The sequence below is a fragment of the Ambystoma mexicanum genome, chromosome 6p (assembly GCF_040938575.1).
Source record: "Ambystoma mexicanum isolate Mex_15411 chromosome 6p, UKY_AmexF1_1, whole genome shotgun sequence".
Classification (NCBI taxonomy): Eukaryota; Metazoa; Chordata; class Amphibia; order Caudata; family Ambystomatidae; genus Ambystoma; species Ambystoma mexicanum.
Window position 1 is genome coordinate 1260404897 of NC_090935.1, and position 20673 is coordinate 1260425569.

A 20673-nucleotide genomic window follows, 5' to 3' on the forward strand; every position below is an offset into this window, starting at 1 on the left:
CTGGCCCTGGAACCTCTAGCGATATATTTGAGACAACAATATGATACAATAGGCATTGAGGTGAAAGGGGAACGACATATGATCTCTCTATATGCAGATGATATGTTCTTGTACCTGAGGCACCCAGAAGAAAATCTCCAATATGTCCTAGAGGTAATGGATAGTTTTGCAGGCTTTTCCGGTATATCGGTGAACCCCCAGAAGTCAAGCATGTTCCCATTGGGCAGGTATAGGGGGATTCCGGTGGAGCGGTTACCGGTATTGCTGGTGCCATGGGCGGTTGGAACATTCTGATACCTAGGGATAGACATTTACCACACTGTAGAAGAAGAGCATAGGTACAACACGGAGGCGGCTCTAAAACATTTTTTTTAAAAACGCATGCCATTTTGGGTGAGGTTGCCCTTAGCAACGATGGTTCGAGGAGCGATGCTCAAGATGGTGGTCTTGCCAAGGCTCCTGCACTACTTTGCGAACATACCATATCTGATACCTAAGAAGTTCTTCGTTAAACTGAACGGTATGTGCAGGGAGTTCCTGTGGCATGGCATGCGGAACAGGGTGGCATTATGGAAGTTACAGAACTTCTATGAAAGGGGGGGGGATAAAATTGCCCAACTACGAGGTTTATTATGTGGCGAGCCAACTGCAATATGTTGCCAAATGGCTTTCTGATGAAGAGACCTCTGAATCCAGGCTGTTCGGGCAAGATTGTACACCCTTTTATTTGAAAGAAATGATGTGGGTACCCAGGGCAGAAATGAAAGGGCGCCCCAGGATGATGCTGCTGGGGTGGAAGATGTGGCGAAGAGCGTGCAAGATGATGCAAAACCCAGCTCCATGCTGCCCGCAGGTACCCCTGGTTGCATTAACGGGGGCGGATGAACAGCTAAGGAAGATAATCAGAAACCACTGGAGCCGGTTGGGCTAGCAACCATGGAAGATATTTGGCAGGAGGGCTCAATCATTGCCTTTGAGGGGCTGCGGGATGAATCTGGTTTACATGCGGGCCAGTATATTACATATCATAGAATGGTGCAGAGAGTTAAGAAAACATGGTCCGAAACCGTGCTAGAGGAAGAACCAGATTCCACTATAGATATGATCTACGACATAGCGGAAGGGGGACATGAGATATCTAGATTATATGAGATGCTGATGCTTAAAGTGGGAAAAGAGATCACCCAACTGAGATTGGATTGGGAAATGGAAGTAGGAACCCCGATGGAAGATGGGATGTGGGAACGGATACAAGGGTATCATAAGGTTTCCAGAAATGCGAGATTGAAACAGATACAACTGTATATCACGTACAGAGCATATATGACACCCCAAAAGATATCGAGGTTTGAGAATGCAGGACGGCAGGCATGCCCCAAGTGTGATGAGGAGAATGCACGCATGGTACATATGTTCTGGTCATGCCCGGTCATTGAACGTTTTTGGAGCGATGTGGAACGGAAACTGGCTGAGAAAGAGGTCAGGATCGTAGTGGATACGGTGTGGGCATGTTTGTTAAAGGGGTTCCCAAGATCAAAGAAGCTAAAGCATGTGAACAAACTAAAAGATCTGGCATACTGGCCAAGAGAAGAATCGCTATGGGATGGAAGACACGTCATAGACCGAGGGTGGAGGTGTGGTGGAAAGACTTACAGAAATGGGCGGAGGCAGAATCTATAGTATGGCAAGAAGCGAGTAATGCCGGGGGGTTGGAGGAGACAGAGTCCCTGATGGCCCGGAAATGGTTAATAGAGGGGCTGTTTGGGTCAATCCAAGACCCCAACGAACCCACGGAAGAGGAGAATCTGTCACAGGATGTAGAAATGGAATGTGAAGCTGTACAGGCTCGAAATTGGGGGAGGGAATAGGAGAAGCAGTGACTCGAATTAAAATGTACAATGGATCTGCTGATATATGCATTGCCTGTTTGGTTTGTTTTGTTGGAATTTAATAAAGGTTAAAAAAAAAAAAAAAAAAAAAAAAAAAAAAAAGACAGACCTGTACATTAGGTCTTGTTAGGTCCTTTGGAAAGGGCAATACTACCAAGACGGTATTATCTAGGTGCATATTAAAGTGTTTTTGGCATGTAAAACAAAATAAAGAAGCGCATACTACACCAAGTGTTTCATACCAATGAACAGCCATTTAAGACACGGCAAATCAGTTCTAGGCCGCCATTAAGAAGAACCCTGCCAGAACAAATTCTGGACCGCTCAAAGGACCAATGCGGCGCAGTGTCAACATGACAATAATGGTGTGCATATCAAAGCCACTCATATCACATACAATTTCCGGTATCGTCACATCCTTCGCAGGTCACGTCCACGGGACATGTGCGAGTCGATGGTATATTGGTAGACAACGGTTGAGGCTGGTGCTGCTGCTCCGTTTGCTTCAGCGCTCTCTCCCTCTCCGCTCTACATAATAAAAAAATGACTTTGCCTCTCTACGGCCTGGCCAATTTACTTCCCCACAAGTGGCGACGAAGATGAGCACGAAGATGAGCACGTCAGCGGTGGGAATGGAGCTGTGAGATCTCACACGTTGCAATTTTTCCGACATGTGGAGTTTCCACTTTCTCTTTCCTGAAGTAAAAAGGAGGGGTTGTGGGGGAGTTGTAAGATGAACCCTATGAGTTCCGTGGGGGTTCTTGGCATCACTCAAAGGCAGCACCTAGAGAGAATTAAAGAAGAACTTGCTGCCATTTCCTAAACTCAAAGGAATATTTGTAAATGAGGTGTGACCTCTATTTGACACAAAAGGAAAAGAAAAATAAGGGAAAAGGACACTGAGTAAATATAGCGAGTAATGCCAGTACATTTCAAGCAGCATCGAATTTTAAAGAAAAAATAATAATTAGGAATAAAGATGGAGGACAGAGCATACGCGAGGATGAATTTCAGAATGGCAGTACAGGCGCCCATAACATTTTCATCTTCTCCAGGGAATTATGTAGAGAACTGTTTGAGGCTTTCCTAGATGCTCATAATGGTGAAGAATTAAGTGCCTCAAAGAAATCATTTCTGAAAACTGCGACTGGGGTGGAAGCAGTGTGGCTCATGAAACATTTACCTCCATGTTGGGAGGAGGAAGATAAGGACTTATTTACCGTATGGATGACAAAGTTAGAGGAACGGTTTGCAGAAAAGCCAATGTGGTTCTGGAACAGTTCAATTTTTACTCTACCAAACAAAGGCCTGGGGAAGGCATTGATGACTATGGGAGCACTGAGCGGATTGGCGGTGAAGGGTGAATTTGAGAAAAACTCCTGATCAAGTGCTGCAGGATCAGATATTAATGAATCCGCTAAACAAGAAGATCAGTGGACAGGTGCCAGTCCTGATCTACTTTCTACAATAGAGATAGCCAGGAGCATAGAAGCGTCGGAGAAAAGCAGTAAAGTGCTGGAAGGTGAAAAGAAAGAAGACGTGTACGCCATTGGGCCATCACAAAGAGGAAGAAAGAAGTACAAAGCTTATATGTACGTCAGAGACATGACAAGAGACATTGCTTTAGGTGTACGATAGAGGACTCTCGTTAATAGTAGGAACTGCCCGGCTTTGGCTTAAGGCTGTTACTGCGGTCCGAAAGGACACCTCAAGGATGTGTTATGGGCACAAGAACAAGGTGCATTTCATCAAAAGGGAATATCGTTGGCAGTGAGGATATCTCAGCAGATTATGTATTACTGGTGGAAAGAGATTTGATCAGGATGATCGCAAAAGGCCATGGCGTTTGATGGTCAGAAGATGAGCAATGGCAGCTTAAATGTTCAAAGTACACTATTTTGCGGATGGAGTACTTCAAGGATGTATTTTGGAGTGCAAGATTTTCAAACCGGATATCGATCCTGGAGGATATGGAGGGGGTAAAATTGACATTTTAGGCTATGTGCTCTGTGGCATTGAATACAAGAGTATATATGGCAGAATCCGGAAGCACCTATTCTGGGATGGAGTCAGCAAGAACTACAGATTATGTTGGATCCTGAGGAAGATTAACAAGTGTTATGTACAGGTGTGGAAAAGACTAAAGATATACTTGGTGCTCATCCTACATTATTTAGGATCGAGTTGGGGTTGTTGTGGAAATTTCTTCATGAGATATGGCTGAAGGAGGGTGCTGTGCCTGTGAGAAGCCGCAGAGTGCCCATTACAGTGAGGAAGAATTTGGATTTACTTTTAGAAGAAATGGTGAAAGATGATATAATACCCAATCAGTGTGTGGAATGGGTTTCTCCTCTGGTTTTGACAAGGAAATCTGATGCAAGGAGTAGGTTATGTGTGGATTTGAGGCATGTAGACTAGTTTGTGGTGGCCGACTGTCATCCCTTACCTAATCTGCAAGAGATGCCAACGTTGTTGGTTGAAACTAGGGTTTTCAGCACATTGGATATGACAAGTGCATATCATCATGTGATAAGATCTTTTATTTATATAGCGCTTGTACAAAATGTGTTTCAAAGCGCTTCACGGCAAGGAAGGAACAAGGGAAAATACAATGGCATTCTTACAGCCCATGAACAACAAGAATGTGAAATTAACTATCGTACTCGGCCTGATAACAATTCAGATAGTGCAAGAAATAAAAGACAGATAGGAAGGAAATGGGAAACAAAGCTACTACCGTACTAGGCCTGATGACATTTCTGGTAGTGCCAGAGATTAACAAGAGGTGAGGGAGGGGTGGGGGAAGAAAGGAGTAAACAAAACAAGCGACTATGGTACTAGGCCTGATGACATTTCAGATAGTACTGGGGGGACTTGGGGACAAGTAAAGGGAGGGCGGGAGGAGACAGCATGTGTTGCTATCATACTAGGTCCAGGGACAATTCTGATGGAGTAAGTGCATAGAAAAAAAGTAAAAAGTAGGGCGGAAGAAGTGCAACCCTTTTTATCCCTTGAATGTCCCTCAAGGCACCAAATGATTAAGTAGCACCTCCCACATTTCCCCCCGCACTTTTCTGAGCTTGTCCAATGAAGATGTGAAGTTACATGGTAACTCAAAACCTTTAGCAGCCTTCATAACACCGAACGGCTTCTTCCAATTTAAAAGGAAGCCGTTTGGTTTGGTGAGCGCTTCTTCTGTGTTCCAGAGAATTACGCACAATCTTTTCAAGGGGTTGCGTGGAGAAGTCGCATTTCAGGACGGTGTGTTGGACTATTGTAAGAGTGAGGAAAAGCATGATTATATTTTAAAGTACGTTTTGGCAATTTCAGAAGGTAGCAGCCTGACCCTCAATGGTGAAAAATGCAGGTTGGGTGTTATGGAAGTTTAGTATTTGGATCTCTGTATCTCAGGTGAGGGCACTAGACCAAAACAGAACCACATTGATGCAATACAAGGAGCTCCAGCCCCGGTGAATGTGGGACAGTGAAGGTCTTTTTTTGGAGTCGACAGAATTTTACTCACTATGCATGGTACTGCACACAAAATACAGAACCCTGGATTAAGAGGGAATTCCAAATTTGCATGGACTGATTTGGAAGAAAAATGCTTCGAGGAGATTAAAGATGAAAGAGATCAGGCTGGCTTTATCACTTCAAAGTTTTGACAGTGGGAGAAAGTCTGTGTTGGGGGTCGATTTACAGCCTGGGTGATATTCCATCACAGAAGGATAAGGGTTGGTCAGTTGCGGGTGGTAGCACATACATGAACATAATCCGAGTGTGAACTGAAGTTTTCAGTCATTGAAAAAGAAGCATTAGCATGTACCTGGGCCTTAGAACATTTTAGGATGTTTTGATCGGGATCTAAATTTATGATCAGAACAGATCATAAGCCATTGTTGCACGTGTTGGCACCAGGAGGTGGCCCTAACCGGTCAGCTAGATTACAGAGGTTAGTAGTCAAACTTCAAGGTTATACATTCAAAATAGAATATGTTCCGGGCAGAGATAATGTGCAGGCCAATTGTCAAGATCACCAATGGACGTACCTGAAGACGTAATTGAGGATGATTGCAAAGTGGCATGGATAGATGAAGAGGTGCTGATAAACTCTGAAGTGGGGTGGCTTTGTGAAGTAATTATCAAGGGATGAATGGCGTGAAGAAGCAAAAAAAAGATGAAGCATTAAGACTAGCAATGGAGTAAGCAAGCAAGGGTTGGCCATCTGAGAGAGCATGGAGAGGTTTAGCTGGATGAGGAAAATTGCAGATGAAGTCAGTGTTCAAGGCGATTGTGTTGCCAGAGGTCAGGTGGATTCCTCCTAAGTCCTTGAGGGTGAGGATAATCAGAAATGCGCACAAAATGTCATTTGGGCTACCAAGAGAAGAATAAAGGCAGATTTTTGGTGGCCAGTATGGATTCAGAAATTGAAAAGGTAGTGAAATTATGCATACCGTGCCAAAATAGTGACAAGAGTCACACCACAAGACTGAGTCGATAACACCTGTGGATTTGCCTGCTGGTCCGTGGAGAAACAAAAATAGCGATAGATTCAGCAAAACTTGGAAAGGACCTGCTGTATTACTGTAAATAGTTGGTGTGCGTGATGGATTACAACTCTGTGGTTCAACCCATGATTGAGGTGAACACTAAGAATGTTTTTTTTATTTTTAGAATAAATTATTCACGAATGAAGGAGCACCAGGTAACATTGTGCCAGACAATTGAGTACAGTTTAAAATCGCAAGAGTTCAGACATTTGCAAGTGAACATAATGTGAAGCATGCGTGTACGTCCTTTTATCATCCACAATCTAATGGCATGAGTGAACCATTTAATAGGCAGTTGAAGGAGTTGGTCCAGATGTGTGTAAGAAATGACTGGGACCTCGTTAGAGAACGGGTCAATTTCTCGCGTCTTACCAAACCACTCCCCACAGCGTAACAGAGGTGTCTCCATTGTAATTAATGCAAGGAAGGTTTCTCTGCAGTCAGTTGTGTCCAGGATGGGTAAGAGGGATACAACACAAGTGGGATAAATGTATGAAAAGAGACCTACGTGTGAGAGTTGAAGATAAGCAAGGAGAGATAAACGAAGTGGTGCCAAAACAAAGGCGATTGGGTCAGAATAAATGTTGCCAAGGAAAGGAATGTCACGATTTTCAAGTCCCAAAAGAGTGAGTGTACAGGGTCGTGTGTGCGTTTGGAAAATAGGATAGCATGTAGGCAGTGTGGAGGAAGAGCAGAGAACCAATGGATTGGCGGTTCATGGCAGGAGGTGGTGAACGATCATAGAGAATAAGCAGAAGGACATTCCTGTCGCTTTCCAGTGGAAGATAAAGATCCTTGTTGAGGGGGTCTTGTGAAATTCAAAGAGCTACTAAAGTTGCGTTTTCACTGTTAAAAAGGAGGGGAAAGATGTGTCGCATCCTCGGCAGGCCTCATCCACGTGACGTGCGCGAGCCGATGGAAGGTTGGGAGACGACAGTTGAGGCAGACGCTGCTGCTCCGTTTGCCTCAGCACTCTCTCCCTCTCCGCTCTGTTAATAAAAGTGGATTACTTTCGCCTCTCCACGCCCAGTCACTTCCCGGCAGGTAGATCACAAGAAAGAGCATTTCATGCTGGTCCTAAGGGTGAGTATGCGTGTCCTTTTTGCACAGGAAAGCATAATAGCTCAGTAGATTAAAGTGTACAAATTGACTACAATATGGTCATTCACTCTGCGGTACTTGAATAGGTTTCTGCTCTGCAAGCTTGGAATGATGGCTCCAACTGCCTGTAAATGCTGCACTCCAACCTCTCCTCCCCACTCCCCCTCATGTTATGTGTAGATAACAAGCAAAGTGGCATGGACTAGCTGGCATAAATAATCCCAAAATGAGGTTTTGCACCCAAACCCCTGCACAAGCTGAATACTGTTGGAGCCCTTATAATCAGGCTTATTGCGTGGCTGGTGACATTTGCCCCAGTTAAGAGGCCCTTGCCTTTGGGGGCGGTAACCTATCCCACAATAAAGCCCTCTGCTGTGGGCGACAATCCTCCAATAATCTTATAGCAGTGTTCTGTGGAGTAATGGATTAATAACGTACTCAATATTAATTGACTCCCAAGGGGATTCTTCAGGACTAAACAAAATTATATACAATTAAAATAAGTAAACTGCATGGACGGGACCGCCTACGAGTGCACTTGTCATGAGGTGCTAAAGATTGACGATGCCACAGGAATCCAATGTTTTTCCGCTGGCATGTAAGTGGAGAGCAAAAAGTGGTTATCACCCAGAAGTAACCCTTTCAAAACACTTGATGCGCTCAGAAACTTGGCCCAATGCAGCTGTACTTCGAGGGCGCCAAAGAAGCTAGACTGGCTTATAAATGAAGGGCGTCACCGACAGGACCAGCTGAAGGTGAGTGGGGGGGTCCATTTCAAAGGTCTTCTTGGGGGGCTCCCTGCCAAACCGGGATCAAGCATAGTCACAGGCACGGACATCATCCACATCCAGGTGCACTGCCTGTCTTTGGGAGCAGCGTAGGGTAGAGCGAGGCACAGTTAACGTTTTTAACTCAGAGGCCGAGTCAGCGCTCTGCCCAGGGACGGGTTTGCATTGGTCTTCGTAGGACGCACTGCTGGCGTGCAGGCTATATGTGTGGGACTGGTGGAGGCCTGGGGAGTGGGTGTTCTTAGCAGGGCTGTCCGTAGGGTTTGCGGTCCATTGCGGGGCTTTAGGCGGTGCGTTTGTGAGAGAGGGCTGCACAGGTTCTAGATCTGATTGGCAGTCCGTTCGTATAGGAGGCAGGATGGGATTCGGAGCAGGTCTCCCACGGATAGGGTGGTGGATGCTGGTTGTGGAATTGCAGCACGTGCCAGGCACGCAGTGTTGGAGCATGAGGAGGTAGTGCCTTTGTCCGGTGGGGATGCAAGTTGCAGGTGGCCGTATTGAGGATGCTGTGGGTGGCGATGGGTCTTGTGCGCGACTTCAGTGATGTGGGTACCACTAAGGACAGTGAGTTTTGGGTCTTGTTGGCGAGTGCTGTGCAAGGTCAGGCTTTTAGGAAGGCGTGCCCCATTGAAATAGCAGAAGCCATACAGGGGAGGGGTCGTTCACCTTGGTTTGTATGCAAGGTGGGCGAGGGTAAGCTTTCGGTTTGCTGCAAGAAAGGAGAAAGTGCTGCATTTGCCCACTGTGGTGGGGATTCGTGCGGTGTATACCATGCCGTCAGCCCGTGTGTTTAGAGGTAAGGGGTAATCTATGGCCTGCCGACCAGTACTGAATCAGGATTTTTACATTCGGAAATTAAGCACGATACTGTGGTAGGAGTGCAGCGGTTTGGTCTTCGGAAAGGCGATGAGGTAGTACGTTTGACTATTGTAACGATGACGTTTCAATCTGTAGAGGTACTGCAGTTTCTAAGGTTTGGTTATGAGCAGTTTCGGGTGGCAAAGTAAGTCTCCCCCCTGCCGCCACTGCAGTGTTTTCTGTGTCCAAGGTTTGATCATGTAGCTAGTGTCTGCAGAGGACTACAGCGTTGTGTGAAGTGTGGCCATGATGTTAAGGAGTGCTTGTGAGAAGCGCAGCGCCTAAATGTGCTCTGTGTGAGGAATTCAACGCAGGGTGGGTGTGCGTTGCCTGGCTTTTTAAAAATTCTATATGGAATTGATTGATGGTAGATCAGCCTCCGGAAAATGTATGGGGCTAATCCGCACAACTTTTCCTAGGCTCACTGCATGACACCCACATAGACCCGTGTACTACAGGTGGACACAGCCTACAGGCACTGTCCCCCGTCATATTTAAAATGGGATATGACAGCCAAGAGTACACCCCGTCCTCTCAGAAGGGGGAGGGGGAAAAACAAAAACCTTCCTCCTGCCATGACCAGCCTCGCCTCATTAACTCACAAAGATTCCATGGATTCGCCCTGTAGAACAGTGGCATTGATTAACATAATTAGCATTCTAATAGAGTATATTTCCAACAGGCCCACGTAGGGCCTGGCTGCAGAGGTAGTATCAAGGGCAGTGAACTGGCATTACTGGGACAGCTGTTTAAAGTATTCATCCCTGCAGGGATACCCCATTAAAAAAAAAAAAAAAAAAAAAAAAAGTACGAGAATGTGGTTTACAGAGGCCAGAATTCTGGTCATGCCACAGCTTCAAGGGGGATCTGCTGCTTTAATCAGGAAGCACAGAGAGCTCAATTAACCAGAGACCCTTTGATCCACAACAGACAGGAAGATGGGTGGGACTTAGTATTACATGTGTTCACACTACCTTTTCTGTTGCAAAGCACTTGTGTTGTGAGACACAGGAGATAGTTGGTGGGGGCCCAGGATTGGTTCATTAAGGTAGGCTTGGCTTAACTAATCACTGTGGCCCATTTGGCTTTAAAAGAGGGCTGAACCCTTCTTTAGGGCACATCATCTGAACACTTTGCAAAGAGTAACAAGAAGAAATCAGTATTGGATCCTGGCTTAAAGTACAATCTGTCTTACATCTTCCGCCAGTGAAGGAAGGCCAGGACCTCCAACAGGGAAGCAAGATCCCTCCCCTCAACATCTGCCAGGGAACAGAGGGAGATCCTGAATCCAGCAGACCCTCCCGCAGCTCCAGAACCTGTAATCAGTGAGCACACAGCGTGCCCAGTTAAGCTCTGCTTCCTAAGTGGAAGTGTCAGAGAGTCTCTGAAACAAACCACAGACAAGGCAGCTGCCTGCAACACTCTCCTCAGCTTTGGGACGTTCGCCTTAAAGGACGACACAAGCCCAGTGAAGAAGGTAGGAGGAGTGCATCGACAAGCATCTACCGCCATAAGACATTTTCGAGCCAGTCAAGCCCCTCGAGTTGCAACCAACTGCACTGCTGAAGGTTATGCTGCAATCGCTAAAGCCGTGACAAGCGCTTCAGAACTGCCGACAAGCAGAGACAGCGATTCCTGACCCTGTGCTGCTGTGTAGGCCAACCTACCCTCAGCTGTCTCCCATATTGAACTCTGTCACAGAAGCTGCAAAGAGCCCTGAAACCGTCTCTACACTGTCGAGCACCAAAACTTCTACAAGCACAAAGTACTTTGTGGTTCTGTGCGCCTGGTCCTTCGCCGAAGGCCACTAGTGATATTTTATGACCCATTCCTCCCTTTGTGTTGAAACCAAGTATCCTTTAACAATTGCAATTAATTACTATATAGACTTACCCTCCTGTCAGTATCCAGAGTGCACCCCTTTTCCTTCTTTGAAACTGTCTGTCCTCTGTGTTCCTTTACAGTGTGGGTTGTATTTTTTAGTGTGCTAGAACTGTCTGTTAATAATAATAAAGTAGACATTTTTATACAAACTTGACTAGGCAGTGCCTTTTATCATTGGGTTATAAAGTGTATTTTCGCTGTGTTGCAACTAACCAACGACCTTGCAGAGACAAGTCTGCCGTTCCATGCACGTTACCAAAATTGGACAACGAGGCTTATTATTTACTTGCGTTTCCGATCCATTCTGGTGTACTAGAGGTGTGGGGCTAATTGATGGTTTAGAAACAGATATTCATCCCTAGACCACTGGTGCCCCAGAAGTGGATTAGTCATACTCCGCTCCCGAGAGCGGGGTGAAATTAATTTCTATAGGGCATCTGCTGCGCTTTCTCCCAGCACGCCAGCTCGAGGGAAGACCTTGAAAGACTCTGATGAGCGGTCATGGCGGGGGCAGGGGTTAATGGCGACCCGGGCAGTCACCTAGGCTGCCCCGCCTTAAGGCAGGCCCTGCAGCTAAGAATACTCCAAGGCGGGGTCCCCACCACTGTAATGAACAAAGCAAACAAAGCCAACGTGCTAGAACGACAAAGTGGTGCTAAAATGTTGAAGAGCTGGACACTGGCCAGGTGACCAGCGCCGAGGGGGATACAGTCATATGGTAATGTAATGGAACTACCCGGAAAGGCAAAGAGGGGATTAAAAGAAGCAGCTCCTGTATATCGCGAGGCTGGCGTTAGATGGGTACAATAAATAAATAAATAAAAATGCAGCCTGTTCCATGCAAAGCATATAATAAAATATAGGGCCAGCAGTTGCCCCTCCAATACCCCCACCCGAGGCTTGGGGCCCAACCACAGAATTAGTTACCCTTTTATAAAAAGGTATTTTTTGTGAATGTCGAGTTCGCTTTTTCGTTACTTTTGTTAGCCGGACGACCATTTGAACCGTTTCATTTTAAAAAAAAAATGCTAATCAGAATTTAATTTGTCTTAAAACTTGCCTAGCAACCTGCTGCAGACTGTTTAGGTCACTGTGTCCCATATCACAGGAAGATGACAAGAGCTTGAGGTGGGTGGGTGTATTGTTTCTTCCGTCAGTGTGTAGCGGAGAGGGTCAGTCACCAAAGGAAGGAAGCCATTAAGTTTAAACGTGAAGAGAGTTTGAGGGTTTCGTATGGGTGGTTAAGTTGAACTCCACGGCGCATTTGTGTGCCACTTTGTCATAAATCAATGACATTTGTTTAAACAGCGAGCAGCACTAAAAGTACCTGGCGAGTGTCTTTAGAAATAAAGGAATACGAAGAAAAAAAAAAAAAAAGTGGTTCCCGGACCAGTTCAGCTGCATTTCTTACAGTTGATTAAAGCCTATTTTATAAGGTAATGACAGGTCCTAAAAGGCTGCTCTTCTCTTCGCCTGCAAGACGTAAAAAAGACGTAAAAAAAATAAGCAGCAGAATATTACTTGGGTGCAAAAAAAATGAAGGGGCTGAACGGCACCGACGCCACCCCTTGTCACCGAGATGAGGACGTGCACATGGCAGGCATCGAGAGATTCAATTAAACACTCAGCTCTTCACTGCTGCCATTGCGAAGTGGTACAGCGACTGGAGGATAGAACTCAACACCAGCAAGACAACCGCAACAATGTCCACCAGAAAGAAGATCAAGGCGCACCCACACATCAGCCTCAACGGAGAGACCATCAAATGGAAGAGCAGCAGCCGCTACCTCGGCGTGACCCTGGACAGCAAACTCAACTGGGAAAGCCACATCGAGAATACTCAGCAGAAGGCAACATGAAAGATGGCAGCGCTGTACCCACTCCTGAAGAGCAAGTCCATGCCCCTCCCGACAAAGATCAACGTCTACAAGGCGATCATCAGACCAACCCCGACGTATGCCTCCCCAGCATGGATGACCTGCCATGAGCGACACCGGAAGAGTCTTCAGATAGTCCAGAACAAGGCCCTGCGGATATCATCTGGAGCTCCAATCTTCACAAGGATAGCAGACCTTCACAGAGACCTGGACATCGAGATGTTGGACGAACATCTAGCGAAGCTGAGTAAGAATTTCTGCCAAGGACTGGATCAGAACACGAACCCTCTGATCAGAAGACTCACTGCCACCACTGCAAACCCCTTCGACCGCTACCCGCGGCCCATCACTGCGAAGACCCTGTGAAACCAGCCCTACTGTGACAAGACCACACAGACCAAGAAGAATACAAACCCACGACTACATACTCAATCCGAGAAGGTGGAGTAATGAGGCTCAAGCCTCGGTATCCAAAAATCACAGCTGATGGATACAAATCTAGAAGAACAAGAAGCTGCTGCCTTCCACACAAGCACGATTAACCCCCAGAAAGGGAAACAGCTCACAAGGGGAAAAGATGGAAATGAGAAATCAAGTATATTAAAATAGGGACATTGCTAAAAGGCGTGAAAGCAGTAATTGCTCCCTGGTTATGCTGGTAGAATTCGGTTTTGAGATGACGCTCATCACAGTGCCTTTACATAATCTCCCAACTAACAAGTCGCTACGATGCCTGGTGCAGGAGGTAGCTTCGCCGCTGCTGCACAGAGCACTGCAGGGTCGCTCGTTCAGAATTAGCCACCCGCTTTAGTTTCTTTTTGCAACGGCGCTCTTTGGCAGTGTTGTTGACGGCCGCAACACCAAGCTGCAGCCGTTATCCAAGTGGTTACCCTGCACATGGATGTACTGTACCGACGCTGGCAGAGGGAAATGCCTGCACGTCATGCGTGCCTTAAGCCCTGGCTAGGCACCACCAGGAAGGCACGAACAGGACCAAGGGGAGGAGGGGAGGGCGGGGTAACTCACAGAAGCAGCAGGCGCACGTAGCATGACATTCAACTGTAGAGGAGCAGGTGGACGCACTTTCCCTAACTCCCACACCTCACTGCCAACCTACTGGAACAGCAAGAGAAGGGCTCTATATGGGACCCCATGTGTTATGCATATACCGCACTGAGTGTACGAAAGAAAATATGCCCTCAGACAAGCGTATCGAATATATCCTCCCACAAGAGTGGAAGGATATCACGAAGAAGAATGTCGGCGCGCACCACTGGACATAGTGTAGTGCTGAGTGAAATCTGACGAGGGAAGAGTGTTGTCATGAAGAAGATGAACCAAGACATCCAGAAACGATATGAAGATACTGAAGTGACGAGAAACATGTACGAAGTAATGTATGCAAAAGAAAATAGAGTATCTTGCTGATCAATAAGTAAATACGCAGCAACGCAAGATAGATGAGACGTATAGAAGCTTGCTATGGAAAATATAGCATGGCAAGGACGGCCATGATAGGAAAATGGATCCCGACTTGTGTAAAGATGCAATCGAGCTACCTCAGAAATAAACCAGGGGTGCAGAGTAAGATGTTTGAGAATTAGCTTTGCGCGCAGAACAAAGGGGAGTCTATGTTGGCCTGGAATGAAGGATGCTTCCAAATTGACACATTTGCGGTCTCCTCACACGTGATTCAGAAGTCAAAAACAAGGGCTATTCATTAAGCTGTGGATGAAGATTGTGATGCTCTTACACTCCCTTGAATGTACCAGAAAAGAGAGAAGACTACAAGGTCAACTGCAGATGGGAAACAGGCTCATGATGAGAGATGATGGACTAATGGGAAAGTGGAGAGTAATCTGACGTGGCTTAAGCACCTGGGTTTCGTTTTGCGTAAATTCTGCTAGCCAAGCCGAAAGTCCAAGGTCGGGTGGGAATGCCAACCCATCAGTGGGTCTATGGGTCAACCCGTTATACAATGTTGCACAGACCAGTCCGCTGCCATTTTGTTTGCTTTAACTAGTATTACACGTATTTAGAGGTAGTTTGAGGCGTGCCTTACAGAAAAGGCAGCCAATGGTGTACTAACCTACGTGTATTCTATAAGTAGATATATTCCCCTAACCACTCCCACCAGTCAACAGGTTTTGCAGTTTGGCACATAGGATGTCATAAATGACACATATTAGGGTATAAAACCTCTGTGTAAACAAGTTTGTGTGCAAGCATCACTCCGACGTCCACCAGTTTGCCCTGCCTTACTAAATTGAGAATAAAGTAGTACTTTGCCATATTCTTGAGAGTCTGTCTGGTTATTTGATCTGAGATCTTCATTAGTAATTTCATCTAGCACAAGAGACACTTCAAGGTGCTAGAGCACACCACTGTGGGAGCAGGTCCTACAAATATAAATACAAAGTCCAATTAGCATATAAAGTCACAGCAAGACAAAGCGGCTAGTTTTGTGAATGGGGGCGTACCTGGCCACCTTGGGATAAATAATCTTAATAGGTTGTGCCACATCTCCTGAGGCAATTTGCCTGGAATTTCAGGTAAGAAACCAAAGCCACTACTCACCCAATGTCAATTATTCACATGTATTTATGCAAAAACAGTCGATGTTCTGGAAATCCTGACTTATACTTCGCGTCATTTCAAATTCAAGTAATGAGCTTTTAGTGCAAGTTTCCCTTTTTGACAGTAGGACTACAAGTACCAGAATACTAAGTGATGCAAGACTGAAATCCTGAACTAACTTAAACCCAACAAGTAAAAAACTGATATAGCTGTAAACTATACTGCCTCTTTAAAAAGGTACCCTGCAAAGTAGCCTGCGTGGATGCCCCCCAGGGACAAGTGAACACCCAACACAAGATGGAACCTTGCAGCTCTCTAAAGAACACACACCTGTAAAACAACCTGTATCATTCTGCAAGTGTAGCACTCCACCTATTGTGTGGTCTGTAAACTCAGGCGAACGGTGGGCAGTCAGGGGAGGGCTTCCAACATTTGGCCTATGGGGCAGGCTTACTTTTCTGGCCCATAGTGGAATGGCCCTACCCCACAGTTCAGTTGCCCCAATCCAGAACACGTCATCTGAATACCAACTGCTCCCTTTCCCACACATTCCCAAGTATATATAATAGCCTTACTTGCCTTTTATGCAACATATTTTTCAGCAGATAGGTTGAGACCAGGACCCGGACCCTGGAAATAATCTCACTTCAGACATAACTAAATTAAGTGGAATTGGAAAGCTGGGATTTGAGCCCAGTTTTAAATGTGTTATATTTTGTAACTAGTGGCAACATCTCCTCCCATCCCATCCTGTGTGTGGTTTTAGAACAATGTAAAGAGAGGGCGAAGCTAGAGAATTCATTGGTAGAGCAGAGCCATTTCTGAACCAGAGGGGGTCTGGGTTTGCTCTCGCAGCCAAACTTGAGCTGTCTGTAGCAAAATACCCATACCTGGCTCCCTGCCTCCCCGGCTCACAACACAAGATTCATACCTGGACCCTGTGCGCCCACCTCCCACAACATAAGAGCCTCACTTGTAATCCTGCTTCCTCACCAGTGTGATTAACATAAATTGTTAAAAGTATGATTTATAGAGCAACATGATAGAGTATAACCCCATGCGAGTGAGGCTCTCGCTACAGATAGTTAAGGATAATAAGGCACAGTGATGAAAAGTGATTTGCTCAGGATCGCATAATGTATAAAGTGTAACTGTAAAAGGTGGGGATTTGAACCCTGTCTCCCCGGTTCCAAATGCTGCAAACTCAAAGCAGGGGTGACGTCATTGTCACTTGTTCCAACTTCAATATTAGAAAAAAATAAAATGATTTCTGCAAAGTTATTCAAGGGATAAACTAGTATACTGTTCAATAAATATGGTTTTCTAAAACAGAAATATATCTACAAGGGGGAAGCCCATTAATTGTCTGTATCCAGAGGCAAAGACATCAGAGAAACAGACCAAGATTATAATGAAAACGTACTACAATCATAAGTCTGTACAATTGTGTGTACTTTCAAAGCACCAAGTCACATGATAAAGCAACCAGAAAAATTCTAAGACAAGAAGTAATTTAAACATATATTCATAACACAAGCATGCATCACCTAGTAAAATGAAAGAAAGGGGGTCAAGCCAGTCCCAATCGGGTGCAATGGCATGTAGGTTAGACATCGACCTAAGCAACAGTCAACCTTCGAACCTACCATTCCAGAAGTGTACCTCAATCTTATTTACCCTATTATCTTTACCCATCAGCCTCCGGTATCCTTCCCTTTACCACATTCTCAATGCCCCCTGTTTTTTTTTTTTCCACTTTCAGCGCTCCATTCCCCTTTTGATCCATCCGTTAACTATTAACTCAATCCCCTTCCTTTAGCTGTCTTGCACCCCCTTCCCTTGCCTGCATTGCTCAGTCACCAATTCCTTGCCACTCAAGCCCTTTAATTGCCCATCACACCACTCAATTCCTTGCCCCTCACCACCTTCCATTGCCCTGGCTTACAGTTAAGACAGTAGACCACCTTGATTTGACAGTCAGGCTGTGCCAGACATGACAAGAAGTCGTGGTCAGAGTCTTGCTGGTCATTTTGAGTATAGGGTCAGCACTTGGATGATGCAGAGCGAAAGATGACATGGGGGCGCATCTTTCTTTATGCTGCTTCTTCTTCATTATCGGAGGCGTGGGCGGACCCACGCAGGCGCTTCCCCATCCTAAATTGCACTTGTTGGAAAGTCAGTTGCATATTTCAACTCACGGAAGCAGAGAGAACAAAGGGAATACGCCTTGAAACTGGTGATGGAGAGGGTGCAACAGCAACCTATTACATTTATGTGAGATTTGAAATAAGATGAAGTGTGGGTGTGTTTTATTAACTGGGGTAATGTGTTTTGAGTGTATTTGTGACACTGTAACGTGTAGGTTGAAGGATGCATCTATGTTCATGTGACTTTGTATCTATGTATCTGAATCTGGAGTTGATGTGCATGTGTGTTTTGTTGGTCACAAAGAGTGTTCTGGACAAGACCATGAAAAAGGATCACAGACTTCAGGGGCTCATATAGAGTTGGATGGGAACGGTAAAATTGTCAGCATTTGGGAAATTACACTGACGGTGGTATTTTAGGCATACTTTTTTCAGAAATTCCATCTATTTTTACCTGGAAGGCGATGGTAACAAATCCAAACTGGTACCACATTCTTTAAATCTTTCTTTTTGCTATACAGAATGGAAGCACAAGTGCTTCCCTTTAATAGAGTGAAAAACGATTATACAAGGGGCCATGTAGAGGGGGGGAAAAAAAAGTGGATATCTCTGATTCCCTCCTCTCACCACCTTACTCTTATAATGCATATAAGGGCCAGAAGGAACACTTTTGTGCATTAGGAAAATAAACAGTATTGATATGAGCCACTACTGTACATAATCCACTTCTCCCTTCAATTTGATGCCTTTTTACATAAACACCATCAGAGGCGGAATTTCTGAAATAGCATTGGAGGTATTCCAGAAATACCACCTCTGCTGTTGGTCTGAATAACCCCCCTTAGTTTGTAGTCTTCCAAGAATACCTCAATATTACATCCTCCTATGCGTGTTTTTCAACTGTGTCCAAAAGTACCACAAACAGTCCAACAGCCATTTCTATAACCACTATATAAGTAACCTCAATGGGTGCTATTCAGGGCGCTCTTTTTGTATGAACACATTGGTGATCAAGAAATTCACCAGAACACAGGGGTAGCATTCGTAAAGAATCAACAAGAGGACAAACTAATAAGATATGCACCCTTACTTCTTTGGCAAGTAGGCACTATGATAAACTGCTGTGGATTGTCATAGACCAACCAATGGTGCATGGGATGCAGTGGCTCCAACATTACCATCCAGGGTCACAGAATCTGTCATTTAAATGCACACATTGTCACTGGGTGGTATGAAAATGCCCTTGCTGCCTCAATCTCCCTCCATCAGACTCATTGTGGGGGCTACCCAGGCACCTGTGCAACATTGCGGATATCAAGAAGAATACCTCGACCTCGAATGGTATTCGCGCCTTGAAACACTTGTGTATAGGTGCGTTACAAATGCCATATCATATCATCATATCATATCATAATGCCTGCATATACAGGCTTCCCTGCACTCAGTTCCTGCGTGGCAGGTTACATTGTCAAGGATTTCATATTTTTCAAATTCTTTTCTTTTACATTTTGGAGTTCTGGCCCAATGGGCCACAGCCCAGCCTGCGGGCCAAATGCCCCGTTGCCCCACTTCCCCTTGCGCCCCTGTGGGCAGCGCTGGATTTTTGCATGGAGATGTGGTGTGAAGAAAACCCCAGGGCTAAAAACAGATAAACGCTATACACTGTAACCAGTAATTGCAGCCAAGCATTAGACGTCGCTGGGTAAGGGGGTTTCTTATTGCACGCTTAAATGGACACTGCCCTCTCAACACTCGGCTGGCCCAAGTGACTGACTCATCGCTCAAAAAGCATAGAAGGGGGCGTGCTCGGTCCACCTGTACTCTTAGTCAGCCCTGTAAAAGGACCCAACCAGGATGCTGTGTAAGGTGCTATCAATCACTTATTTTAAACACTACAAATAAAAGTAAATTAACATATTCTGGGCCCCTTTACTGAACAACGTAACGCGCCACACACACACGCCTTCAAAAGCTGAAAGTGTTACTACCTTGTAACGCAGTGATATTCTGAGGGCATTCGGAGCAGCCCCTCAGCATTATGGGACACGTAGTCTTACAGTGGTAGACTCGATACAAAAACGGGGAGGGCTGGGGGGTCAAAGCAACAAAGTGAGAAAAGTTTACTTGCGTGAGTTATTCGCACGAACACTGGTTAGAGGGCATGGGTGGGCAAAACAAAGTAGAAAACGGCGCGGGAGCTGGTGCGCAGTCGCCCGTGGACAGCAGAGCAGTCAAGGGAGGCCAGTTACTTCACAGGCGGTGGAGGGAGGCAAGGGAACGTTACCTGAAAGTGCTGTCCGGGGACCGTTCATCGGCGCGGTCTGCCCGGGCTCTACAGAGGGCAGGGTGGTATCTTCCGACAGGGCTTCCTCCTTCTCCCTCTGCAGGCCAGGCCGATCCCTGAAGCGCGGTGCCCTGCCGGGGGAGCGCCGCCCCCGCCTCTGCTCGGTGCCAGGAGCCAGCCACTTCTGGGGGAGGCCCCGCCTCGCAGGCGTGCCCCGGGCAGCGGACCCACGACGCCCTGCACAGACGTCAGCTCGCAGCAGCAGACCCCTCCCTTCCCTCTCCGCTGACTAGCAACTCCACCACCTCTGGGGGTGGGGGAGAGTAGGAGGGGGAAGGGGAGTGAGAGCGCAGGGCGCGGAGGGGGCGCCCCCTAGAGAATCCGCCCGCCACAGTTCTGTGTTATCCACCTTCAGACCAGCCGTCAAACTTGTTGGCAGTATCTTTGCGAAAAGCGCTGCCCTGAAATGGAGCGAAAACTTCTCTTGGAATAGTATGGAATGTTACTAAAGGGAAATTAAACGTGTAGTTCAAAAGCATCTCTCTAAAGGAGTCACGCTTGAGCTTTGAAATGCGCACTTCACACCGGAGATGCCGACGAAACTTGGGAGGGTCACCCAGCACAGTAGTAACCCAATTGTGCCAGCGGATATCACACTCAGGATGTGCCAGGACCAATGGCGTAACAGGGGCCCCTGCAACCCCTGCGGTGCGGGAGG

At 46.2% G+C, this 20673-nt stretch overlaps 1 protein-coding gene across 1 annotated transcript in view; it reads right to left on the reverse strand.

Annotated features, from left to right (window-relative positions):
* Window positions 1-20339, reverse strand: part of GCNT1 (glucosaminyl (N-acetyl) transferase 1) — a 193759-nt gene extending 173420 nt beyond the window's left edge. Inside the window, exon 1 of the mRNA XM_069625918.1 lies at window positions 19956-20339. The gene's annotated coding sequence lies outside the window, so the exon portion shown is untranslated. The remainder of the gene's footprint in view (window positions 1-19955) is intronic.
* Between the last annotated feature and the right edge of the window lie 334 nt (window positions 20340-20673).